Source organism: Talpa occidentalis, unplaced genomic scaffold, assembly GCF_014898055.3.
Source record: "Talpa occidentalis isolate TD23 unplaced genomic scaffold, MPIMG_talOcc4v2.1, whole genome shotgun sequence".
In the NCBI taxonomy this organism is placed as follows: domain Eukaryota; kingdom Metazoa; phylum Chordata; class Mammalia; order Eulipotyphla; family Talpidae; genus Talpa; species Talpa occidentalis.
In genome coordinates, this window is record NW_026555331.1 from 115,208,760 (window position 1) to 115,233,224 (window position 24,465).

General features: G+C 38.0%; 1 protein-coding gene and 1 pseudogene across 5 annotated transcripts in view; one reads left to right on the forward strand and one right to left on the reverse strand.

Annotated features, from left to right (window-relative positions):
- Window positions 1-24,465, forward strand: part of SEMA3E (semaphorin 3E) — a 391,299-nt gene that overhangs the window by 144,430 nt on the left and 222,404 nt on the right. The window lies entirely within an intron of this gene.
- LOC119244812 (40S ribosomal protein S18-like) lies at window positions 1,682-2,208 on the reverse strand (annotated as a pseudogene). The gene has a single exon (XR_005125147.2). The product of XR_005125147.2 is annotated as a 40S ribosomal protein S18-like (transcript).

The window sequence follows — 24,465 nt, forward strand, 5'->3', positions numbered from 1 at the left end:
AGAGAGGCCCTACTGTCACATTTTTAATAGCAACAATCTTTTTTAGATTAAATGGACTGTAAGGTTAACAAATCCAATGATAGAATACTGAAAGTATTAATGAATGCATAATTGAATCCTCTCTAGAACATTCTATAAATAGAATATATTTATATAATATGTATTACATAAATTTAGATATCTCTAATCAGAATTACCAGCATTCTTGAGGAAGTCTATTTTATAACAATGACTTTTTCATTGAGATAATATTGATTTAGTACACTGTATATGATTTAGGAGTACTGGTTCATACCTTTTTAAGTGTATGTTGCTACTCCAAGCCTACCAGCAAAATACCAATAACCCTTCACCACAGTCTGTTGGACCTCTCCATTATGCTTTATTCCCACCTCCACCTCCACTCCTCTGGTAATCTCAATTTTTGTGATTTGAGTCCAAAGGTTTGTTTTGATTTGATTTTGTCTATTATTTTCTACTTGGTTATATTCCATATATGAGTGAAATAATCATATATTTGTCTTTCTCCTCCTGACTTATTTTAATTAGCACAGTCCCCTCCAGTTCCATCCATATTACCACAAATGACAAGATTTCATTTTTTCTTATAGCTGTGTAGCATTCCAGTGTGTATACATGCCACATATTCTTTATTCACTCACCTGTGGTCCATTTAGATATTTTTTTATAGCTTGGCTATTGTAAATAGTGCTGCAATAAGAATAGAAGAACATACATCCTTTCATATTACTGTTTTCATACTCTTAAGGTAGATACTGCAGGATAGAATTGAAAGATCAATGGTAGATCAATTTCCACTATTTTGAGAACCCTTCATACTGTTTTCCATAGAGGATGGACTATACATTCCCACCACAGTGTATGAGGGTTCCTTTTTCTCCACACCCTTGCCAACCCTTGTTGTTTCTGGTCTTTTTGATGTATGCTATTCTCATAAATATGAAGTGCTATCTTATGGCACTTTTGATGTGCTTTTCCTGAAATAAATGATGATGAGCAATTTTTTTTCATGTGTCTATTGGCCACCTGCATGTCTTTTTTGGATAAGTGTGTATATAACTCTTCTGCCCATTTTTTAATCTATTATTTGGATTTTGTTGTTTTTGAGTTGTATGAGTTTCTTATAAATCTTAGATATTAAGGCCTTGTCAGATGTATGAGTGCAAATATTTTCTTCCATTCAGTAGTATGTACTTTTGTTGGTAATACTGACTTTTAGTAAGTTCTGTTTTACATTCCCAGAATTTCATAGTAAACAGTGACATAGTGAGTCAAGAAAGTTTGAGTTTTAGAATAGACTGTTTTAAAATTAATTAGTGCTTATTGAGACTATTAGAGCAACTATCCCATTTAGATAGATACATTTTTTTTTTTAAAGAAAGCGTTATTTAGATCAAATTTCTTCTTGATTTCAAGCATTTTTAATGTATGGCATATTTCTATTTTTTTCATACTCAAAAACTTTTCAAGTATTAAGGTGTCACATTAAGAGAACGGGTTTTTATGGAAGACTCAGTTACATGTGTTAGATACTCAGAATAAAACTGATTACTGCACGAAGTAAATGTCATAAAAACTTCAATAAGAATCTGTTAATATTATATCAACATATTTCAATTCATGACTTGATTTTTATTTTTATTATTATTATTTTTAGCCGTATAAACTATTTATTTGCAGGGCCTAGAGATTTATTTCTTCTTGGACACACCCACAGTAAGGCCACGGTGTCCTGTGGTCTTGGTGTGCTGGCCTCTGACGCGAAGTCCCCAGAAGTGGCACAGCCCTCCGTGGGCCCGTTATCTTCTTCAGTCGCTCCAGGTCTTCACGGAGCTTGTTGTCCAGACCGTTGGCCAGGAACTGGCTGTATTTCCTATCTTTCACGTCCTTCTGTCTTTTCAAGAACCAGTCAGGAATCTTGCACTGGCTCAGATTCTGCATAATGGTGATCACGCGTTCCACCTCATCCTCTGTCAGCTCTCCGGCCCTCTTGGTGAGGTCAATGTCTGCTTTCCTCAACACCACATGAGTGTATCTTCGCCCCACACCTTTAATTGCGGTGATGGCAAAGGCTATTTTCCGCTGCCCATCAATGTTGGTGTTGAGTACTCGCAAAATGTGCTGGAATTTCTCAGGGATCACTAGAGACATGGCAGCGGCCAAGCGGCAGTGTGTAGGCCTCCTGTGGAAGAGTGACTTGATTTTTATTTTAAGCCTTTCAGTTGAGAGCATTTCACAATCTACCTGACACTCTACATTCCAGCCCAGAAAGGTGTAGGAATTCAAATAACAAATGCCACACATACCTCAGCTCTTAGATTTGTCTTTGGATGATATGGGTATCTTAGACTAGCAGGCAACCAAATTATTTGCTTTCATGAAGGGGAATTGAGACTATTTTTTATGATGTAGAAAAGATTTCACCCTTTGAGCCATATTTATGCCTAACACAAAACACACCACTTATCATCTCTCTTACTCCTTAATGGTTCTCCAAAATGTTTATTTTAGGTATAGAAAGTTTCTTAAATATTTCTGGAACTAACCATTTAAACAAAGAGTATACACAATACACTTTGGAATGGTAATTGCAGACACAGAATTGTCATTCTAACAAGCAGCCAAGCACAAAGTAAAGGCTGACCAAATTTATTTTTTTCTTAAACCCAACACTAAAGCTGAGAAGTAAACTATCAGGAGATAAGGAGCAATCAAGATAAAAAGATCAAAATGGCTTACTCAAGAAGATATCCAAAAGCCTTTCTCTATTATACTTGCTCCATAACCTTGAACAGTACTGGAGAGATTTAATCTCTCCTGTGAATCCTATTTATCTAAGGATATTGTATGATTGAAAACTCAGTATCTTTCAAGATCAGCTACATGCTTTTAGAGTATCTCCCTTTGATTAAAAAGAAAACAATTTGACTGTTTAGCACATCTTAAGTACTTTTAGTCTACTGTTTATTTTAAAGCTTCTACAACTTTAATTTTTTTAAGTACTCCCTTATTTTAATTTTATTTGGCTTAAGGTAAACTCCAGTTCTGCAGCTGGTTTTCTAAATAACCTTGAGAAAGTAAAAAAAAAATATACTCTGTGATTTAATTATTTAAATCACAAATATTTAAAGACAAAAATAATCCACATGTATCATAGAGAATATACAGATCTATAAAATATTATTAAGACTTGCATGATGGAAGATAGTCAATATATGTGCATCTTTTATTTAAAAAGTATAACCTTGTTTAGTAGTTCCTCAAATCCCCCTATGTGTATATATATATATATATATATATATATAACTGATCATTAATAATGAATTATGATTTGGGCTCTTAGGGAAAGTGTTCATCTGCTAACTAGTAACCAAAAAACCTCATATAAATGAATAAATAGGAGTGTGAAAAGTAATATTCAGGGCCTCCCGGGTGGCGTAGCGGTTGAGCGCTGGGTTGCGAAGCTAGTTCGATCCCTGCTGCTCCCCGGCCACCAGAGGAGGGTCCCACATGGCTTGCAGACCTCTCCTGCCACCCACTGCTCCCCTCAGCAGTGTACTTCGGTCCTTCTGCCTGCTCTGCTCCCCGCTCTGGCTCTGGTGAATTCTCTCACCCTCCTGCGCTTCTGACTGTACCCAGTGCTTGGATAAATAAATAAATAAATAAATAAATAAATAAATAAATAAAGCTAAATCTTTAAAAAAAAAAAAGTAATATTCATTATTTGAGAAGCCAGGGAGCTGAAGTGGAGGGGTGGGCGAGGAGTGGGGAGTAGCAAGTTAGAGTGACTCAGCCATCCCAGTAAAAAGGGTAAGAAACAGAATTCACCTTAAACCTGCTGTTTTTAGGATGGGCAAGTACAAGACTGAACAAATACTGTGAGAAGTGCAATAACTATCTTCACCAGTAAGCTGCAGTTGATCTTAGAGAGAGAAGATTTTTTGATGTTCAGTAAACACTATATATAAAATGTGATTTAAGACAAGTAATAGGATAATGAATAGATAAATATCAGTCTTTTTCTAGACTCCATTTATCAGCTTTTTGGCTTTTGGCATGCTATTTAACTACCCTATGCTTCCATTCCTTTCATCTTTACATAGGTGGGGCAGAACCTAAATGGTAGTGCTCCTTTTTCTTGCTTCTTTCTTGTGGGTTCATGATATTGCATTGAAGACACAAAGCATGTAGTCTGATAAAAGGTCATTTTTAAAATAACAATGTCTACTAATGTGTAACTAAGTAGATGTGTCTAGTTTAATACCAGTGAAAATTAGACAATAGATTTGTAACTTTAGACTATTGAAATTCTTTAGGATCTCTTAACACACTATGTGAAAGGAGAGGTAGAACCAAATACATGTGGGCTCAGAGGGAGAGCAATTCAGGGTTGTTCACTGCCAACCCTGCAAGTTTTGAGGGTAAAGAGCCTGCTCAGGGCCTCCCTGGTGGCACAAGGAGTTAAGATACAGTGCTATCAAGCTATTGGCAGCCAGTGCAGCAGAACTTCCATGCCCAGCTAGGGGGCTAACCCACATGGCACAGAAGACCTCTCCTTCCTTGTCCACTACTCCCCTTAGCAGTATATTTAAGTCAATCCACCTGTTCTGCTCCCCACTCTGTCTCTGGTGAATCCTCTCTCCCCAACCCCCACACCTTTGGCCTACAGCCCAGCCCTTGTATGCATAAATAAATAAATCTTTTTTATTTTATTATTTTTTTTTTTTTAAAGAGCCTGTTCAGTTCATGTCTCTGCTGTCAGCCTTGTGAGAAGCCCAAGGCTTTGTGAGTACAGGCTTATTTTTAGCACTTATCCCCTTCTAAAAAAACTTTTCTGTTAAGTGGGGAACACACTAATACCTTCAGAATATATTTGTACAAATGTGCTTAATCTTTGTGATATTAGAAGAAATATTCATAGAAAAATCATTTAATGAAAGTTTAACAAAATGTTAACAGAAGTTATGACTATTCCAAATTTTCATACATTTTATAAAATTTTTATACTGCTTTTTAATTAAAAGTAATAACTTTCACATTAAAGTACACACATTCCCCTTGATAGAACAATTCTAATTCTTGGACCGTATCTTAGGGGAATATTCACAGAAGTGTATAGGTATGTATTAAGTATTTTTAGTGAAATATTATAAGCACTAACAGAAAAAAGCAATTTAAATGTTCATCAATAATGTTGAAGATTTCAACAAATACTTATCAGCATTAAGGTGATTTCATAAATGATAAATATACACAAAATAGACAATAAAATATGCAGCCACTATATAAATTACGAAAGCTAATATAGGCATTGGAAATATACATAATATAGATTAAGCCCCACAATGGATAATAAAACAGCATGAGAATTATAATCTCAATTTTTTTGCAATAAAATGTATATAAGACATATGACAGATGCAGAAATGTTTACTGTAGATTCTCTAACTTTAGAATGGTTATTGTAGATTCTCCCACTTTTAAAATAATTCTCTGATTTTTTTTACATTGAGCATAAATGATTTTATGCTTAGAATTTAAAAGCAAAAGTAATTTGTGTATCATGAAAATAAGCTTATACCTATAATATTAAAACTCATGAACTTGAGATAATAGAATTTTAAATATCTAGTCCAACTTTTTTTTTTTTTTCCCAGATAAAGAAACTGAAGTTCTTTGTCTTGGAGGTAAAATTATCTCCCAGGTTATACAGTCCATTATCATTAAGTACGCAGTGCATGCCAATCCTCTGATTCTATAATGCTTTAAGTTTGCTCAATTCATTATAAATAATTAGGTAGATATTATGCATGCTTTAATTATTAATGGTATTAAAGATAACACAACACTATGAATTTGTGTACCACCATAATCAGAGTTCAAATATCTTGCTGGTGCCAATGTACAGATGGACATTTAGATAGCATACATTTTAACCTCCTCCCTGTTCTTCAATTTGTTCTTTGGTTGGTTTCATTTATAAAATATATGTTGAAATAATGCCAGGATAATATGATCTGTGGGGTTTCAAGAGTGCAGTCTTCACTTTGATTTATGGGTAGACCCTGAGCCCTCTCCCTGGGAGTCCTGAATGCCTTCCGGCTGATGGAAGCCTTCAGAATAGTAAAGAGCTCCCTGTGGTTTCACAGCCTAAGGTAAAGTGAAGAATCCACATTCCATCCATTCCTCCCAGGAAGAAGCTTGTCAGGCCTTAGTACCCAGCACTGCTGTTGAAACCACCTAGGAGATTCCCACAGTCCTAGCTAGACCTTATCAGTCCAGAAGCTCTCCCCAGGAATCCACCCCAGTATCTCACCTCCGCACCTGTTACTTCCCGCCTGGTTCCCTTCTGTAAGTCAGATGAAACCTCAGAGTGCTTTGTGACTTTTCTCACAGCTCCTTAAGCAAACAATTACTCCCACTTCATTTCTTATTATTTTAGTTATGTCAAAATTACAGAAATTTGAAATTGAGCAAATGGCAAGTCAGAATTGTGACAAAAAAGTAATTTTTAAGAACTCTTGGAGAAGTCCTGAGATTTTCTGGGAAAAAAAAAAAAAATAGCCACTAATTCATACGATGATGTAAACTGGATGAATTTTTACATAATTTGGCAACTAAGGTCAATTTAAATTTTTCTTGGGGAAAAGTACAAATAGGCAATTAATCCCATCAAATCTATTTAGAAAGAAAAAGCACATCATGACATTCTACTGATGATGAAAAAATACTATACTTTTTTAAAATGACTCCTAAGTTCAATGACTTATTTTATCACAACCTTAAATACATTTACATTATCTGAATAGGATTTTGGTACAGAATATGGTATATAAGTAGGTGCTCCACTCTTGATGATAATTATAAAAAGTATAAAGAAGTGAAATGATTGCACAGTTATAATTCTAATCTTCAAAATTTTTCACCAAATATGAAGAAATTTTGGCCAGCTAGCTTAGTTTTATGTGTTTCATTTTTTTCTTGAAGGTGCATATACTTGTATTGGATTTGCTAGTTATGAAAAATGTTGGTGGTTGCATGTTCTTGAGGGCCTTTTTATTTATTTTTTCTATTTTGTTTTAAAGATTTATTATTTATTCATACAAGAACTGGGGTGTAGGCCAGAGGTTGAGGGGAGAGTAGGTGTGGGAGGATTCACCAGAGACAGACAGAACTGGCAGAGCTCATGCCTCATGCCACAGAAGTGAGACTAACCCCCACGCCACCAGGGAGATGGAGGGCCTTTTCTAAGACTTAACATACCTGTGCTTTCTCTCAGTCACCACTGCCAGCTTAAGGACCCAGGAAGGCTGAGTTTTGAGCTAGAAGTTTTCCTAAAAAGAATCGTAAAAACTAATCATCTCTGAAAGATTTGAATTCTGCATTTCAGCTGTCATGAGTGCAAATTAGATTACCAAAAAATATATAAAAATTAGATTAGAAAATAAATCAAAAATTATTGAGTGAAACAATGGCAGTTATAAAGATTTGGTCATTCCTAAAACAATTAGAAACTGAAAGCCTGACACAATCACCTCCTGTCAATAATTTGAAAGGAGCAAAAATGAAATTATAGCCTGGCTTTTTAAAATAAATAGTGGAAATTATTTTGTTTTATCTTTATTGTATACTAATGAACAACCTAGTTAAATATATACGGATGTCATTTTTGGAGTTGTTGGTTTGGGAGAGTGGGGTCCTTGGGTTCACTTTGGGAAAAGTTTCACCAGAGCTCCCCTTTCTCCAGCACCGGCGAGTTTCCCCAGGTGAGTTTCTCCATGACACACAGACGTTAGTTATATCCAAAAGGGTAGGTTTATTATAAAAGGGGGAGGAGAATAAAGGACACTTGCATAGACACAAATTGGCAGAAAGGGCTGCCCCAAGAGGGACAGATTTGCTGAGAGAGGCCTGCATGGTCGCAGGCAGGTGGCCTTGAGGGAGCGGCCTCTGCTGAGGGAAGTCAGTGCAGAGAAGCCCGGCATGGGACAGGTCACAGGAAGGCAGGAGCCTGCTGCCCTGCGGCTGCGGCGGGAGAGAGTTGGTAAAAAGAAGCACATGCATAGGCACAGGTGTGCCGAAGGACTGGTGCCCCTTAGTCCTCTTCTGTTTGGGAGGGGCTCACTCCTTCATGGCGTGGTTGTTGGTTGTTGACTTGAACAAACTATGTAGAATTTGAAAGGTCCCATATTTCTACAATGGCCCTCAATCTCCATAACTTCACCTTCAGGTCTGTTCTCCTGACACCCCCTACAGCAGTCTGATACCTGCTTAGGTCTTGTACTTTGTGATCTAGGCATTGGCCCTAAGGATCTTAGTTCATATAGCTGGGTTAAGGGCAGCTATTTTAATCCCTTCTATCCCCATCTCCAGCTCTTGGCGTTGTGTGAGCCAGCTTTCTGATCTTGTGGTGCCTCCTTTCCAGTTTTCCTATTCTTATTCTCCATCCTATACTATGATGTTTTCTTTCATAGTGGTGAAAACTACAGCGTATAATTCTATAATAATCTATTAGATGTTTCTAAGAATATTACTATCAAATGATAAAAAATTGCATATTAAGGGCCTTCCTGGTGGTACAGGGGTTAGGTATCTGAGGAGCTATCAAGCTATTTTACCAGCTACTGCATCATGAGTTCCATCCTACCATCCTACCAGCAGAAGGCAGCCCACATGGCACAGCAGATCTCTCTTGTGTACCCGCTGCTCCCTTCAGCAGTGTATTTCAGTGGATCTGCCTGTTCTGCTCCCCAATCTGCCTCTGGTGAATCCTCACACCCCCACCCCTGTTCTTGTATGCATAAATAAATAAATAATTTTTAAAAATTGCATATTAAGTTCAAAAGTTTGGGTTGTGAAACTGCTGAGAATGGTGATAGGAATGATGAACTTTCCTTCCATGAGAGAAACCAGAGAGTCACTTACACAGGAGGATCAAGCTGAGGATGTATGTGAAAATGTAGGATTCATGAGATTGTAAAGTTTCTTATATTAAAGATTTATTTATTTATTTATACAAGAGCTGGGGTACAGGCCAGAGGCGCGAGAGGGTGAGAGGATTCCCCAGTGACAGAATGGGGAGCAGGACAGGCAGACGGACCGAAAGCACTGCTGAGGGGAGCAGCAGGTGAGACAGGAGAGGTCTGCCGCTCCATATGGGTGTCTTCCTGGCCGGCCAGAGATTGAACCCAGGCTGCAGAGGCTGCTGACAGCTTCACAGGCTTAGTTTCAACCCGCTGCACTACCGGGGAGGCCCAGAAGTTCTCATTTTACTTAGCATTTGCTACTTCCTTCTTGAAATGCCCCTTCCTCTCTTGGTTTTTCTGTATTTTATCTTTGGCTTAATTTCTTTATTCCTCCTGGGCTCTTCTCCCCCTACCTCAAAGTTAAATGTTACTGTCCTCTTGATTTATTTTCTCAACCAACATCTATTCTTGTGGTTTTCTCCTGCTAAGTATTCACATACATCCTCAGTTCCAATCTTAGATTCTAACTGGAATCCATAGACTGCTGGTTACCACCAAACAATACCGTCCAGTTCATAACTTTCTGACAGTTTCTTTCACATCCTGTATTCTGCCTTATACCTCCACTATATCCTACAGTAACCTCAGATTCACCTTGTCTAGAATTTAATGCATCTTTCTGTACTTCCTGTTGTGTGTACTATAGTTTTTTTAAATTATTTTTTATTTTATTTTATTTTTATTTCAAAGAACACCCTACCATCAGGCAAGCTAGTAAAGACAGGTAATTCCTCTTTATTTACTCATCTCCAAATAAGGACCAAGAGGTGCTGATTATACCTTTATGTGGTTATTGATGGAGGAAAGAATAGAAAACCTGAAGGAGGCATTGCAAGACTAAAACATGACTCACACCAGAAGGGGGTAGAGGGGATTAACATGACCATTAACCCAGCTGTGGAAATCAACATCTTTAGGCACCCATTCCTTATCACAAGGCATAAGGCCCATGCAGGATCAGACTGTGTCGGGAGCATAGGCCAGAGGGTAAAGATATAGAGATTGGGCCCATTGTGGAATCTCCAGTCCCTTTCAGATTCTGCATAGTTGTCCAAAATCAGCAGCAAACAGGCCACTCTACAAAGGAGTGAGCCCTTCACAAAGAGAAGATGACTAAATTAGTAGAGCCTCTGCACTAGCAGGGGGCAGCAGTCCTTCTGCCCACCTGTGCCTATGCAGGTGCTTCTTTTCACCAACTCTCACCTTCTGCAGGGCAGCAGCCTCCTGCCCACCCGTGACCTGTCCCATGCCGAGCTTCTCTTCACTGACCTCCCTCAGCAGAGGCAGCTCTCCTCCAGGCCGCCTGCCTGCAACCATGCATGCCTCTCTCAGCAAACCTGTCCCTTTCGGGGAAGGTATTTCTGCCCGCTTGTGCCTATGCAAATGTCCTTTACTTTTCTGTCCCTTTTTCTGATAAGACTGTTTTAAATGTAATTAACGTCTCTATGTCATGCAGAAGCTCTCCTGGGAAACTTGCCATGTGCCGCTGAAAAGGGAGCTCTGGTGAAACCTTTCCCGGAGTAAACCCAGGGACTCTGCTCTCTAAACCCATCAACTCCAAAAACCACATCAATTATGATGTGTTCCCTTTCTTCCAGTCATTACTGCCAATTCCCTGAAAACTGTATATTCTTTTTCCTCGATCACTGCAGCAACTCTCTAATAACAACTTTCCCCTTTTCAAATATTTCCTTTCAAAACTGACAAAGTGATTTATATAAAGCATAAACCCATACATATTTTAACCTCTGCTGCAAAAGCTTCCCATTAGGTAGAGTATAAAGTTAGACTTTTTGGCAGATCATTCAAGGTCTTCCTAATCTTTTTTTAAAGGTTTATTTATTTATTTAAGCATCCAAGAACTAGGGTACAGGCCAGAGGTGCAGGATGATAGGATTCACCAGAGACAGAGTGGGGAGCAGAACAGGTGAAATGACTGAAATACACTGCCGAGGGGAGCAGTGGTTGAGTCAGGAGAGGTCTGCTGCACCATGTGGGTTAGCTTCCTGGCCAGGGATCGAACTTGAGCTGCAGTGGCTATGAATAGCTTCATAGTGCTAAGACTTAACCCTTTGCGCCAACAGGGAGGCCCTGGTCTCCCTAATCTTAATCTTCTAGATCCCAATCTCATCTTTGTCCTTGTGCCCTTCCCTACCCAACTTGCTCTCTTATAATTCCCTTAGTCCCTGCCTCCAGTCTTTCATCTTTTGGAAAGCCCCTACTGGATTTTCAAACTCAAAAAAGGTTTTATTTACTCTTGGAAACCTTCCCTAATGCATCTCCCACTTCCTTTCTCAGTAAGGATTACCACCCTTAGCTATCAACAGAATTTAATACTGTCTGTCATTTTATTAAAATAGTATCTTCACCTTCTGATTTTCAATTAATTCCTTAACCCACCAAAATCTGGTTTTTGCTATCCTATCCTACTAAATCTAGTAGGAAAATTTTATTTTTTAAAGTGGACTATCTAAAGCATCTGACCATGTTGGCTCCTTCACAGTATATTTGTATTCTGTGTGAATACCACTTAGTTTCATGTTCATTATGTACATTATTTGACATCTTTCTGTGTTGCCTTCTTCTTCATAAAATGAGTGTAACAGCGCAATCTCTCATAGAGTTTGTATAATGTATGAATAGATGGAAATCGTATAGAACAGTTCCTGACCCATCATCACTGTTATCACTGTTATTAAGAGTTGAGGTGGACAGTAAAATGTTTGCATAAATATGCAACGGTATGGGTAAGGAAATCGGTATGTTAAGTTTTTGTAGCTATTATAATAATCACACTAAAAAAATGTTTTTAACCTATCAAGTTTTCTTAGACCTTACACTACACCCCTAATGTGATCTTCCTTCCCTACAAGTGTTATTTCCTTTATAAAAAGAATCACTTATATTGTCCTAGAAATACAAAGCACTGAAACTCTACTTCTGTTTTTATTGTTATAGGTATTATATAATTAGTCTGCTTTCTCAAAAAAGAAAGAAAATGGGATCTTACTTATGTAATGTAAAGGATATATGCTGTAGTTTTATCAAAAGCAGTATGCAGTTAATTGTTAAGGTAGAAAAATTGTCTTTCCTGCTTCTAAATGAGTATTTCACCTGATAGATGCAAGGTTGCCAGCACATTGTCCCTTTGTGATCTCACCTGGCTCGATCTCCTTTAGATAGACCCCCTTTTCCATATTCTCCAGCAGACTGTACCTGACAATTACTAATTCTCACCATGACTTTTCTGCCTCATGATTAGATAATGTAAAATAACTTCTGAGTCAGCAGAATTCCTTAGACACACAATAGAAACAGGCATAATGGTAAATATTTCAGTGGGTTGGGAAGGTCATGTTTTAGAAAGATGAACTATCTGGCACCTCAACTTTGAATGTAAGTGAGGCAAGAACCCAACTCCTTGACTCCTCAATAGGAGATTACTTCTATTAGTATGTGTTGTATTATCCTTTAAAATACTAGGAAAAAACATAAATTTTTGCACATTGTACTGAATTTCATAAATGCTAAAATTAATTTATATGAGTAACCTCCCCTGTTAGAGAAATATTCCTAAGAACTATGTTTAGTGGGGTAGAGGGCCACATGAGGAATATGCACAACATAAAGGTATGAGGCTTCCAACATTGAAATGGTAGTATAGTGTGAGGTATGAAATCATATTGTAGGACAATAAAACAGGTAAAATAGTTGCCAATAAGTAAATAGCAATTATTGTCTTAAAAATGAATTTTGGCACACAAATTATGTTTTATGACTAATTCGTTTTGTAAAAATTATTTAGGGAAGGCATCCACATTAGAAAACCAACTAATGTTTTCTCAAGAGCTTGGGAGCATTCAGCTGTTTATAGAAAATAAAGCTACCTTCCTGCAGAATGGTACTACAGGGTATTTTCCAAACTATGCAAGGAATCATGCTGATCTCAAAGTACAGAAATCTGTCATGTAGAATTTTAATGTAAAGTGGCAGAGCCCCATTTACTTATGAGACATCCAAGAATGAATTATATTTACGTGACTGAAATAGCAACTATTGACATTCTTCTGTTTTTAAAAAACGTATTCACAGTAGGAAAATATAATTCCCTCCCTATTTTTTTTTTTTTTTTTTTTTTATAGAGGCATGTTTTATTTACTTATTTATTTATTTATTATTTGTTTTGTTTGTTTTGTTTATACATGCACTGGGTACAGTCAGAAGCGCGGGAGGGTGAGAGAATTCACCAGAGCCAGAGTGGGGAGCAGAGCAGGCAGAAAGACTGAAGTACACTGCTGAGGGGAGCAGCGGGCGGCAGAAGAGGTCTGCGCACCATGTGGGATCCTCCTCCGGTGGCCGGGGAACAGCCGGGGATCGAACCAGCGCCGTAGAGGCCGCGGGCAGCTTCGCAACCCAGCGCTCAACCGCTGCGCCACCGGGGAGGCCCTCCCTCCCTATTTTTAAGAATTAAGTGAAATTTGTAAAACAGTGTTACAGATGTAGAACAATTAGATTAACATTGAAATTTAAAATTCTGAATGTGTGTTCCACTAGTTTAAAAAAAAAATGAATGGAATGTATAATGAACCTTTAAATCGCTATACTAATGCATTTGATTTCCTTTTTAATCCTTTTATAATGTAGTATGATTGGCCCAAAAGTATGTTTGGATAGCTAATATGAGACAATCTACTTGAGTGCAGGAATTCTCAAATACATCCCAAATAGCCAAATGTTATCTTAAAGTATTCAAATATTAAATGTTGGAGAATTAATTTTTAGATAATTAGAAAACCATTCAGTCCTTAATCCTTTAAGATATTTAGGTTATTTAACACCAAGATGGAAATAGAATAAATGAGAGACCAAGGACTTGGCCTCCATTAGGGACTCTGGCTAGGACATGTTTTAAGAAGATTTTTTAAAAAATATTTATTTATTTATTTATTTATTTATTTATTTATTTATTTATACATACATACATACATACATACATACAAGCACTGGGTACAGTCAGAAGCGCGGGAGGGTGAGAGAATTCACCAGGGCCAGATGGGAGAGTAGAACAGGCAGACTGACGAAGTACACTGCTGAGGGGAGCAGCGGGCAGCAGGAGAGGTCTGCGTGCCATGTGGAACCCTCCTCCTGTGGCCGGGGAGCAGCCGGGGATCAAACCGGCACTGCAGAGGCTGCGGGCAGCTTTGCAACCCAGCGCTCAACCGCTGTACCACCTTTTGACTTGAGAGAGCCATAGTGTATGTTGTTTAAATAGATCACCCCTCATTACTGTCTCCTACAGCCTCACTAGGGCCTACAGTGCTTGATCCTACCATCTCCACACTGTCCCTCCCAGCCTACCTTCACTATGTCATTCTTCTTTAGCCTAATTATATTCTATGGCCAATCACTGCCATCATTTTTCTTCTGGTCCCCCTATATTTTTCTTCATCCCACTATTTAGCAAAATACCTATATCTGCTACATTTACCACTTTCTAAATCTCCATTCTTCTAGCTAGATTTTCAATCCTAACTTAGCTATTTATCTCATACCCTATCCAGTTAATTGGCAGTCTTGACAGTTCCACCAACAAAATATGTCCAGAATACAAAGCATCACCCTCCCCAGCCCTCGTACTCTCTGTTCAAACAAATATCACCTGTTTCCAAATTATAGACTCCTAACAGGGCTCTCTAGATGATCATTCCTCCTTCTCACTCTTCCTTCCCTCCTGCTCTCGTTCATTCACAATAGAAAAGCCAGAGTTTAAAAACATAAAGATTATGTCCCTCTGCCCTTCCTCTGCTTAAAGTATAATAACTTCTGTTTTCAGAGTAGAAACTCACCTTCTGTCTCATGATCTCTCATTTCTCTATCCAACCTCTCTCCTTCCTATTGCTGGGTCTTCTCATCAGTGCCCCTTGGTGCCTCAGGGTCTTTGAACTAGGAATGTTATTTCTTCTGAAGGTTATGTAGAAGTGACAATGGAGAAGAACCTATTTCCTCGCCCTCTTCAGGTCTTTAATTACCACCTTCTCAGGAGATACTTACTAACCACAGGATTTAAGTTTTGACATCTCCAGAATCCACTTCCCTTTCCTGATTTTTCTTTTTTTTTTCTTTTTTTTTTCTTTTTTTTCCATTTAGCCCCTTTTTCCCTGAGAGAAAATAAGGTTCATTAGGTCAGTCGTCTGTTTTATTCACTGCTGAATTCTTTGATTACTGGAAAATGCATGAATATAGTTTTTGCTTAAGATATGTTTGTTATATGAACTGTGACTCTTCTATAGTAATTATGCTTCTTCTTTCTTAAAATTTAAATTATTCAGGGGGAAAAGTACAATTGATTTTAAACATCATAATTGGTAAAAGCTTGAGCTCTGGAGACAAAGATCTTGTGTTTACCTTTTGGCTCCACCAATTACCAGCTGCATGACCATAAGAATAGCAATGTCTAGGTCACAGTCACAGAGAGATTTGTAGCATGTTAATGGAACTCAAACAGATAGATTGTTTTGCAGAGTTCCTGGCCAGAGTAAATAGTGGTCATTGTGAGTTATTGTTTTTATTTAAAAATGGGTTAAGTCAACTGGGAAGTAGTATTTATATCCTCTATATGGAATTTCATTAAATGTTAGGTATGAAGTTTTGCTGCCCCTGAGGACTTCTCCAATTTTCCAGAGTAAAGGAAGGTATGGGCAGGTTGCTGTTTTCTCTGGGGTTGTGTCATGTTAGGTGTGTACTGGGCATATCTTAGATTTGTTCTGCAATTACTCATACTCACCAGTACTTATTGAAAATATAAATAACCCTATAAATTTTAATAAAAAGGATAGGGAACTATAAGAAAAAGAGGAACTGGAAATATTCTCTGAAACCAAGATAGATCAGATACAATGATAAGGTCCCAAAGTGGATCCCAGGCTCTAGGGATCCCCCAAAGCTCCAGGGTTTGCATTTTCCATTTGGGTGTGGGCCTGTGACTCAGAGTGAATCACCACAACTTAACCAGTCCAGCTGTTTCCATTTCCAAAGCTGTAAGAACTTCATTGGTTTCCAGGTTGTGAAACGTAGTCATTTATAGTACTCTTAAAATTATTGAAGTGACTTCTGCCTTAGAAAAACAAAAAACAAAAAAAAAAAAAATAAGAAAGAAAGAATCTGTGCCCTGTTTTTAGAATAATGAAGCAACTTGGGAGCCCCACCTTAAATTACAAAAGGGAAAGAAGTTACTTCAACTTCTCCAAGAGTTTCTAAACTCTTGGAGTTTCTAAACTTTTGGAGAAGTTACTCCAACTCTGAGAGTTTAGAAACTACTCTTGTACTGGGATTTTTCTGATTTAAAGCACACTTTAATGTGGAGGAAAAAGAAGGTAAACTTTAACACAATAAGAATGGTAGTTTTTGAAAAAAGTCTTTGGTGACAATTTAGGACTGGAAAAAAGGTATTGAAATTCTTCTAAATTCATCATATAGAGGATTGTTAGTAGATATATTTAAATGGAAATCAACTCATTTAGGAAGAATTTATTTATCACTGTGGAAGATCTTCCAAGGCAATATATATAAGGTATTCAAAGCTAAAAGTGTTAGAGATGAGTTACATCAGAGTCTGGCTTATTTCCCAGAAAATAAAATATTCTATAAAGGAAAGTATAATCAGTATTTTAGGCTACCCATTCAGGTGTCTGATAGTAGAAATTTAAACCGGACCTTCAAAGAGAAATATATTTAAAACTTAAAGAAATAAGATCAGATACCAATAGTAAGTGAATTATTTTCCTGTGTGTAACAATTTGTTTGTGAAGCTTACAATTTTCATAGAACTAGTGGAAATAAACTGCAAAATGATAGATTTATAGAATTAGATCATACTCATTAAAGGAAAAAAATGCTCAATTTCATTCCATAAAAACATAATCAGATAATTCTGTTCTTTTTAAGCGCTAACCCAGATTAAGAAAATGCTATTCATTGTTCTAGGTACAGATATGTGCTTGGTAGATTTTGAATGAATTAATGAATGAAGAAAAGTGACTGTTAACTGAACTCAGAATGAGATAGGCAGCAACTACTGAGATGCTTATAAAAATCCCTGAAATTAATTTAATAGGACCCATGTTCATGGTATATTTTTTAAAGATTTATTTATGCATACAAGAACTGGGGTACAGGCCAGAGGTGCGGGGTTTGGGGTGATGGGAGAGAATTCACCAGAGACAGAATGGGGAACAGAACAGGCAGATTGACCAAAATATATTACTGAGGGGAGCAGTGGTGAGACAGGAGAGATCTGCTGTGCCATGTGGGTAGTTGCCTGGGATGGGGAGGCTGCAGACAGCTTCAAAGTGCTACGCTTAACCCTTTGCACCACCAGGGAGGCCCACCATGTTAATGGTATTAAAGTGATATCAAATAACTCTCTCTCTCTTTCTCTCTCTCTCTCTCTCTCTCTCTCTCTCTCTCACACACACACACCCCACCCCCCACCACACACACACACACCCCACCCCCCAACCGAGCAAGTGAAAGAGAGAGATACAGGCCAAACTTCTCTTTTGGGCTGTCCAATGTCAGAATATACCAAGCCTTGACAAGCCTCTAGTGGACTGGGAAGGGCACTCTGGCACTGGCACAAGAGTGTGGACCTCCCTGCAGTTCAGCCACGCAGGCACTGGGAGTCCGACTTCCAGTCTGGCTTTCGCAGTGAGGCACCAACTTGGGGTTTGGCTCTGGCATCTGCAGAGGAGACTGCTGCCTCCCTTGGATGCAATCAGCCCAGGTCCTTCTCTGATGGGCTGCAATGAAAAGTCCCTCAGGGGTTGTAGCCACTGGGCCACATGAACTGTGGAGCTGGTACAGATGTAGGGGGAACACTGTTGAGTTTTCACCCTAAGCTCCTGCAGCTTGGGCTGCCAGGGCGCCAGTCAGGACACAGCTGCAGTGCTTTGTCTGCTCTCAGCTTCTGTCCACTGTCTTGAGACTCAAAGTTTATTTCTCATAATCTTTCTTGTTGTCTGGAATCAGCTCCCAGGCCTTTTTGTGGCAGGCTGCGGCCTCATGTTCTTGTTGGAAGCTTGGCTGTGGGACTGGGGCAGGTCTGTGGGAAGGCCACAGTACTCGGGGATTTTGTGTTGCCTTGCAGGGCATAGCTCCTTTAGAGACAGATGCCACTGCATGCTCTGTGGTCTTTCTGTGGACACGCAAGGCATTTTCACAGTTTTCTGCTTTCACCTCCTTCCTTCAGTTTTGAGGCATTTTCTACTTTGGTTGACTCCTCAAAGGTGGGATTTGCCCAGGGCCTCTGGGATGATGCGGCCTCTCCTTGGTGGGGTGGCTGCAGCTTCAGATGTTTCAGGAAGTGCCTGAAGGAGTTCACAGATGCCGTTTCCTGCAGTCCCAGAAATGAGGCCTCCAGTCTCTATCAATAGATTGGAGTACATTGAATGTATGAGAATCTCAGAATCTATATTTTTGTGCTTTTGAAGTTATTTGAAAAGGACACATTGATGGAGGACAGGAGTAGGAAAAAACTGAAAAGGAGGTGGCCACAAGACCAGAAAACTGTGGCTCACACTAGGAGGTGGGGGTAGAAGAGATTAGCATAGCCATTGACACAGCTATGGAAACCAAGATCCTTAGGCACCTACACCTAGATTACAAAGCATAAAATCCTAGCAGGTATCAGAGCTCCATTCCAAAGGTAAAGATTTGGAGATTAAGCCCATTGTGGAATCTCCAGTCCCTTTCAGATTCTTCATGGTTATCCAAAATCAGCTCATACAGAGTGAGCCCCTCCCAAGCAGAAGACTATATCCGTGCAATCTCTGCACAGGCTGGAGCAGTGATCCCCCTGCCCGCATGTGACTATGCAGGTCCCTCTTTTCACCAACTCTCTCCTTCTGCAGGGCAGCAGCCTTCCTGTACCATGCCAGATCTTCTTCTCACTGACCTCCCTAGAGGAGGCAGCTCTCCTCAAGGCCGCCCGCCTGCCTGCAACCACACAGGGCTCTCTCAGCAAACCTGTCCCTTTCGGGGCAGCTCTTCCTACCCGCTTGTGTCTATGCAAGTGTCCTTCATCCTTCTGTCCCTTTCCCTAATAATACTGCTTTTAAATATAACTAATTTCTCTGTCTTGTGGAGAAACTCGCCTACAAAACTCGCTGTGTGCCACTGAAAGGGGAGCTCTGGTGAAACCTTTCCCAGAGTGAACCTAAGGACCCTGCACTCCAGACCCACAGACTCCAAAAACGACAACACATGTAATGTAAGTAGCTCATTGCTGGAAGAGTTAAGTTAATGTATCCTGAAGCCTCAGTGTATTATTTACAAATAGCGTAGGTTCTTTATATATATGTATACATACACACCTGCATACTCACCACCAGGGGATATTTCAGATTTGTGGGGCCAATTTTTGGTTTTCACAGTAATTGGGGGACACAGTCATCCTTCAGGGGCTGACAGCCAGGGACGACAGCTACGCTGAGATACAAGAACAGTTTGGCACCCAAAAAAAACCTCTTACATAATTTTGAAATATCTTGCTTAACATTCATATAATTGAAACATTTATTTATAGCTATCTGAATCTAGAATCTCATTCTGTTTTACATATAAACAGTAAAGTATCTGGGGTATGTTTTTATTTTTGTTTATTTTTTAAAGACTTATTTATTTATGCATGCAAGAACTGGAGTACAGGTCGGCCAGAGGTGTGGGGGGTGAGAGGATTCACCAGAGACAGAGTAGGGAACAGAACAGGCAGACCAACTGAAATACACTGCTGTGGGGAGCAGCGGGCTAGACAGGAGAGGTCTGCTGCACCATGTGGGTAGCTCCCTGAGCTGGGATCAAACTCTGTGCTGCAGTGGCTGCTGACAGCTTCATAGGTTGTATCTTAACCCCTCGCACCACCAGGGAGGCCCTGGGGTATGTTTTTAAATATACCAAGTTTTTCAGGAATAAAACTACAGTGTCTATGGAAGTGTAAATTTTATTCATGTGTTTATTTGTTTGTATTATCAGAGCTTTAATCTTAAAATACTCTGGGAATGCCACTCTCTCTATGTTAAGGTCTAGTCTGGAATCAGAGGTAAAGGTCTTTTTCCTGTCATGTTTCGTAGAGCATCCTTCCTTGTTAACAAGAGGTTAGACATCTTGACCTGAGTAAGAGTACTTCTTGCTACAATTTAAAGAGCTGCTGTAAGCCTGCTGACTGTAGACCTCCTTTCTTTGGTTTTGCTAAATCTTACTAGGACAAAGGGACCTCCCAAGAAGAGGTAATCACAAGCTCATCCTTACTATACCAGCCTAAGGGGAAAGGAAGCAATTTAAAAAGGGGGGAGAATCCAAACAGAGAGCACTGCATACAGCAGAACTTATAACCCCTTAGTTCCTCCCTGGGAAAACTCTTCCAACACAATGGCCTACTTTGTTCTTCTATCAATGGTGAGAAAAAAAGACTTAAAGCTACTCCTATGTTGTATAGTTAGGACTTAAAATAATTCACTAGGGCTATTTTCTTTATACTTTAAATAATGTTCTCAAAAAGGGAAAAGAACTGAGTAATTATAACCTATAATAATTATAATTATAGATTTAATATGCACAGTTATTACTATATGTTAGAATTCAAAATTTCAATATCTTTGTAGGAATGTAGCATTTAATTCTTTTATTCATGAATTATTGTATTAGAAAATAATCTGCTGGTATATGTCATTATATTAAATACTTCTGTGTATTAGGACATTTATAAATTTTCCACAAAAATTTACTGCATATCAGTGCTCTGCCACTATGTTGTTTATTACACATTTTCTGTACCCGAACTTAAAATCTGTCTGCATCCATTATTACTGATTTTCAAAAAAAGGGTGATCTGAGATTATACACATCTTCCTATACACAAACACTGGAAAAAGCCCTGGAAATGACATGCTTATTTTTAATTACTGTTACATTATGTATATTACGTTGGTGTGGTAATTCAAAGTCTCAATACTTAGTGTGTGGTTTGTGGATTAACAGCATTGACATAACCTGGAACTTAATTGAAATGCAGAGTTTAGGAGCCAAAATCAAAATCTGTATTTGAAGATCCTCATTGTGATTTATACCTATAAAAATTTGAGAAGCTAAGATCTTGATCAAGAGTCCACAAATATTCTATAAATGGCCGAATAATAAATATTTCAGTCTTTGTTGGCCGTTTAGTCTATTTATTTTATTGAGTTTATCTATTTAGGCCATTTATTTAGTTGTAACTACTTGATTCTGCAGTTATGGTGCAAAGCAGCCATAGATAATATGTAAACAACTGTATTGTGACTGTGTTTCAGTAATACTTCATACCATAATAATTTGTAAACATTGAAATCTGAATGTAATAATAATTTAGCATACAATACTCTTGATTTTTCCCAATCATTAGATGTGTAAAAACTCTTTTTATCTTGCAAACTTTAATTTGATGGCTGACATAAAGCATAAAAATCTACCTTATTGTGTCTTTTTATGCAAAAGTAGTGAAATATTTGAAAAGTAAAAAGAATTGCAAATATAATAAGTTTAGTCTCAAACACTTGCAGTCATAGTAAACATGAATTTAATAATAAAGGAATAAATAGGGCAATCATGAAAAGAAAAGAAAATGTTCTTGATATGTAAGTAGAAATTTGAAAAGAAAGATGAAGAGTAAAAAGTATCCTAAAAATTATATAATAGAAAGAGGATGATGAGGAGATAAGGCAGTTGGGGTTTTTGAAGGACTATTACTGTTCTTTTTACAATGGAAAAACTTCGGCACATTTAAACAATTGTTTTAAGTTTATTGAAAGAGAGAGAGAGTAGGAGCAAGTGATTGATGTGAAGTTCGTAAGAGGTTGAAGGAAATAGTTCAGGGTGCAGTTGGAAAGACTGATGGCAGATGAAGGATCTAATTTTAACCAGTCAGAAGGAAAGGCTATGTTCAGTAAGTTTCTAGAACTTTCTGTAAAATAGATATTTGCTATGACTAAGGAGAGACCTGTGGGAAAGGCCAATTATACATTTGAGAAAAAAGTGCTGAGAAGAGGGGACCCTGAGCTTAGTTAGCAATAAAGGGAGTATAGAAAGCTTGGTTGAGTTTGTGTTTGTATCTTTAGTGGAACATCCTTTTTTCCCTGCCGTATTTTTTGCAACAGTGTCTAACTTCTTTGGGTCATGGAGAAATGGGTAATGAGTTTAATTCAAGATTGAGGTTTTGCCAGATGGTTGAAGGATAAAAAGAATTTAGGTTATACCGTTATTAAAATGGAGCAATCTTAGAATCAAAATAGAATAAAGAGGAAAGTAGAGATAGGAGAGAGTTGATAAGATAGAAGAAAACCAAAAAATCAGTACTCTAACAGGCCTTACAATATAGCAGGGATTAGACACTGGCGCCCAGAGACCAAGTTTCGCCATGTTTCTGTACACCCTGCATCTAAAAGTTTTTTATGTTGTTAAATGGTTGAAGAAATATCAAAGGTATATTAATATCTGACATATGTAAAATTTATAATTTAAACTTCAGTCACCATAAATTTTTAAAAATATTTTTAAAGATTTATTTATGCATACAAGAACTGGGGTACAGGCCAGAGGTGTGGGGGGTGAGAGACAGAGTGGGGAGCAGAACAGGTAGATTGACAGAAATAGACTGCTGAGAGGACCAGTGGGCAAAACAGGAGAGGTCGGCTGAGCTGTGTGGGTTAGCTCCCTCGCCGGGGATATAACTTGCAATGCAGTGGCCGCCAACAGCTTCACAGTGCTAAGACTTAACCCCTTTAGCCATCAGGTAGGCCCCCAAAATATTTTATATTTCTAAAACAGCCATGCCTATTTGTTCAAAAAATTCTATAGATATTTTTGTACTACAATGACAGATTTGAATAGTTGCAACAGTGACCCTATGAGTGTAAAACCTAGAATACTTGATATTTTGTCCCTGAATTTTAGGAATATAATGACTAAGAGATTAAACCTAGGATAGAGGGATGTTTGCTCAGAGGATAGTTACAGAATACATACTTTTAGAAATAGAGAGATTTTATATTATGCATATCCAAGCAGTAACCATGAGGTTGAAGCTTAGGGAGAAGTTTATCATTGGTGATATCAAGGAAACTGAAAATGTTGTTGGTAAGTCAAGCATTTGAATACTGAAATCTTTTATAATGGCATGAGATAGGTGCCACTGTATTTGATGAAAGATTGCGGGTAATGAAGAGATTGTGAACAGCATCAAGCAGAGAGAGTGCAAATGGTATTCAGGGCTCTTTTAAAGGAGAAATGAGTAATTGCCTTTGAGCAGTATGAATTTTGAGCCTGATGCAGTCTATGCCCACTGTCACCATAGCTCTAGACTAGAGGGGTTGGAAAGACACCATGTCCTATCGGGGGAAGCAAGAGATGAAATTTGTAGTTTCATTTAAAAAAATACAAGGTTTTGATTACTGCTAAAAGGAATAAAATACTACTTTTTAGACAAAATTTTCATTATGTAAGGTGTGTACATTAGTACCAAATACAGATTTAGATGATCATCTTATTATTTACATTCAGAACAGAGCCTATACTGGGCTCTCTTGACTAACATTTTGTAAGTTCAAAACTTTATACCTAGTATTTTGATTTTGATTTTTAAAATGTTTTATTGAGGTATAAGTGACATTGAGGCTATTACACATACAGAAGATGCAGTAAGTTTTGGCATATGTACATTCAGATTTTCTCTATCCAATGAAATCTTTCATAAACTAATATGGTATAAATTATAAAATTATATGGAAAACAATGTTGAGTGTTCCTGGACCCAAAATAACTCAAAAAGCATACCCCAAAAAAACCACATAAAACCTAAAATAACACTAACACACAGTGAAAGCAGGAGTGACATGATAAATACAAGCCTGTACAAGGCAGTTGCCGAGTCAAGAGCTTGGTGTTGCCACTCTCCCTGCTCCCAGAGGTTGCTGCCTTTGGGACAAGTTGAATCCTCCACAAATGCTGAGTGCTATTTTTGCCTTTTACCCTTCATCTAAAAGTGAAAATTCTCTTTGGGTTTCTTCTAGTGAGAAGCAGGTACTAATGTAAGTCTTTTGTAAAAGTGAAGGTATAACTTGAACTTTCAAAAAGCAGGATACCAAACTCATAAAATAATTACTGTATTCAAAATAGTGAATACAGCCCCAAAGATTTCTGTTTAATTATTAATTTCTGATAATAAAAAAGTGTAACCTAAGTTTAAATTGACTATTTGATATATTTCCTTTTGTTTATTTAATTTTTCAGTAATGAGTAAACAAGTACATTGAGTATATACATATATACCCAGTAAGGACTATGAGGTTGATCAGAATAAATACTATTTACCAACATGGTAAGTAATGTT